We start from the raw sequence: 3,893 nt of genomic DNA, 5'->3' as shown, positions 1-3,893 counted from the left end.
ATGTATTTATACCGGAAATTTACTTTAATGATGATATCTGAGTTATTAGTTATTAATATATTTAAACATATTGTTCAACCATAAATATTTATAAACGAAATTAATTATGCATGTCACAATTAATTTGATGTTATGTCATATTTACAAAAGTCATGTCATTTTATTAGAATGAATGTAGTGATGAAAAATAAGCAAATAAGGAAATCACTTCCTAAATAAGTTAAGTAGATTTTAGTTTTGAGCAAGAAGTTGAAAAAGACTTTGACTTCAAAGTAGAAGTAGCAAACTAGTTATGTAAATATACAATGTTGACTAAAACAGGTCAATATTCAATGATATCATTACTGTAAGTCATTCCAATTATGGTAATATAATTGCAATAAGAGAAACAGAACCATAGGATTTTTCTACTATATATGCATCTTATCATGCATGTCCATCCCATAAAAATTTATAGATTGAGTCATCTTATAAAAAAATGGAGAAATTACCAGCAAACTCATTTTGTCTTCTCTCATGTGTACTCGTCTTGTTCTTGAGTTCAGTCTCAGCAGTTACAGATGATCCTCAAGATAAACAGGTATGGCCTCATAATTAACGATTATCAAGTATTTTGTGTACCTATTATTTGAAATTTGAATCTAATCAAGCATACATGATGATATAATATAATTCATGAAGGTGCATATTGTCTACATGGGATCACTTCCGTCTGGGAAAGAATACACACCAATGTCTCATCAGATGAGCATCCTTCAAGAGATCACCGGGGAAAGGTGCTAATTAACAGATTCATTCTCTACCCATTAATAAGTTATAATTAGCTTACGTTATGATGAGGATTCTAACAAGTGATACATGCATCATACACAAATATTCATATATACAGTTCGATCGAAGATCGACTGGTAAGAAGTTACAAGAGGAGTTTCAATGGGTTCGCTGCCCGGCTCTCTCAGCCAGAACGAGAAAGAATGGCCGGTGTGTGATTTTTGACCGACACACACTTTTCCATCTTATAACCCAAACAAACTTATAATGTATCATTTTTTTCTTAGAAATGGAAGGAGTTGTGTCCGTGTTCCGGAGCAAGAAGTTACAACTCCAAACGACAGCGTCTTGGGATTTCATGGGGTTAAAGGAAGGAAATAAGACAAAGCGAAACCCAGTCGTAGAGAGTGACACTATCATTGGTGTCCTTGACATTGGGATTTGGCCAGAGTCCGAGAGCTTCTCCGACAAAGGCTTTGGTCCTCCTCCGAAAAAAGGGAAGGGTTGTTTGTTCCGGCGGCAAAAACTTCACTTGCAACAAGTAATTAATTCTCCAAAATGTCTCTCTTATAAGATTAGTATTGTTTTAAAGAAGAGGCTGACGTTTGTTTTCAATGTTTTTCAGCAAGTTGATCGGAGCAAGAGACTACACAGGCGAAGGCACTAGGGACCTGGACGGCCACGGTTCACACATCATCCATTGCGGCTGGAAACGCGGTTGCGGGGGCAAGCTTCTTTGGAATCGGCAATGGAACCGCTAGAGGCGGTGTTCCAGCTGTTAGGATCGCTGCTTACAAAGTTTGCAACAGCACAGACTGCACCGATGATGCTATACTGTCTGCATTCGATGACGCGATAGCAGATGGTGTGGACCTCATCAGCATCTCCGTCGGGGGAGAGGCCCTTAGTTACGAAGAGGACACAACCGCCATTGGGGCTTTCCACGCTATGGCCAAAGGGATCCTCACCGTGAACTCAGCTGGTAACAGCGGTCCAAGTCCAACCACAGTCAGTAGCGTTGCGCCCTGGATATTAACCGTTGCAGCCAGCACAACAAACCGTGAGTTTCTGACCAAAGTTGTTATCCAAAACGGCAAGACACTTGTGGTAAGTATCAAGTAACATTCTCATTCCTATGATAACATATTGTATCTTCTTTGTCCATTTCAGACATCTGTTTGTTTTGTCTCAACAGGGGAGATCAGTGAATGCTTTTGATCTGCAAGGAAAGAACTATCCTCTTGTCTTCGCATTACGTCAGGTCAAGGGAAATAATATATTTGTGAGCAGATATTCATTTGGTTCAGATGTAGCTGTTGCAACCATAATTAATGACCGCACAAACTTTGCCACCATTAGCCCTCATCCCCTCTCTGCTTTATCACCAGATGACTTTGACTTTCTTGTCTCTTACGTTAACTCCACAAAGTAAATCTCTCTGTTTCATGCACTTAAATATTCTCCAGATTTTTCTTTTGTCCTGATATATATATCTATGTTTGTTTTCCTCAGGTCCCCACAAGGCACTGTTCTAAAAACTGAGGCAGTCTTTAATCAGAGAGCTCCTAAAGTTGCTTCCTTCTCTTCTCGCGGTCCAAACACAATCGCTGTTGACCTTCTAAAGGTGACATATACTGTTTTATCTTTGTTCGATTTTCTTTACAAATATGGTTTTGACCGAAAATGTTTGATAGAAATGCAGCCGGATATAACAGCACCAGGAGTGGAGATTCTCGCTGCTTTTTCACCTTTGGGTTCACCTTCAGAAGACAAGGAAAGAGACCAAAGACATGTGAAGTACTCTGTTATATCTGGAACTTCAATGTCTTGTCCACACGTTACAGGCGTGGCTGCATACATCAATACTTTTCACCGTGATCCAATCTGCCATCATGACAACCGGTAACGCAAAAATCATACAAATTTTTTAGTTTCGTGTAACACAAGTAACCTTCTGGCTTATAACTCTGTTCTTATATGGTGTCTCTTAATTGATATTTGCAGCATGGTCGATGAATGCTTCTGACACTGGAGTTGCATCAACCGAGTTCGCTTATGGAGCTGGACATGTGGATCCAATAGCTGCTCTAAATCCTGGACTTGTCTATGAACTGGACAAAGCAGACCACATCACCTTTCTATGCAGCTTGAACTACACTTCCAAATCCCTTAGACTCATTACCGGTGAAGCCGTCACTTGCAGTGGAAAGACCTTACCAAGAAACCTCAACTATCCTTCAATGTCGGCTAAACTTTCGAAAACTAATAGCTCCTTCACCATCAGTTTCAACAGAACCGTCACCAACGTCGGTACCCCAACCTCTACATACAAATCGCAGATTGTCTTAAATCACGGGACAAAGCTCAGTGTCAAGGTTTCACCTGATGTCCTGTTTATGAAGTCGGTGAACGAGAAGCAGTCTTTCACCGTGACTGTTTCAGGCGACAATATCGACCCAAACCTGCCTTCTTCTGCAAGTTTAATATGGTCTGATGGCACCCATAATGTTAGAAGCCCCATTGTTGTTTATACCGATGTTCCTAATGATTCAATCTAATAATCACCATATTTAATATTTAAAATAAATCAATATAATCCTTATGTTTGAGTAATCTCGTTGATTCTATGTCTGATCTCTTGGCTTCCGATATATGCTAATGTCTTAACTCTTTTTTTCTTTCGGTCAAAGCTAATGTCTTAACTCTTAAGCACAGTTATATAGCTGAAATTCACAGTTTAAAATCAATAAGATAATGCAATCTCGAAGGATTGCAGACAGTGAAAGTGAAATTTACACCCACATAAACCCATTTTTATATGATTTTAGGACCCAACAAACTTAGAAAATATTAACTATAAGGTATATTTCTTTTCGAATAAAAAAGGGCCAAGAGATTACTGAAATCACTGTCAAAAAGATTACTGAAATTTTTATTTAGAACACATTACTCCAGCTCAAAACAATTAAATGTGGCTGGCTTATTTAAAATTCAACAGAATTAAAATTGTGTTATATACGAATAATTTAATTTATATTATATTTTGTTTGATGATTATGATTTTAAATGTTTCATTTTTATTGATTTTAAACGTCTTTATCCTCTAGTTTAAGTATATATAT

General features: G+C 37.9%; 1 pseudogene; it reads left to right on the top strand.

Moving 5' to 3' along the window:
• The first annotated feature begins 416 nt into the window (after positions 1–416).
• LOC106325166 lies at positions 417–3,329 on the top strand (annotated as a pseudogene).
• The last annotated feature ends 564 nt before the right edge of the window (positions 3,330–3,893 follow it).

The sequence above is a fragment of the Brassica oleracea genome, chromosome C2 (genome assembly GCF_000695525.1).
Source record: "Brassica oleracea var. oleracea cultivar TO1000 chromosome C2, BOL, whole genome shotgun sequence".
NCBI lineage: Eukaryota > Viridiplantae > Streptophyta > Magnoliopsida > Brassicales > Brassicaceae > Brassica > Brassica oleracea.
This window is presented reverse-complemented; position numbering and strand designations above follow the sequence as displayed.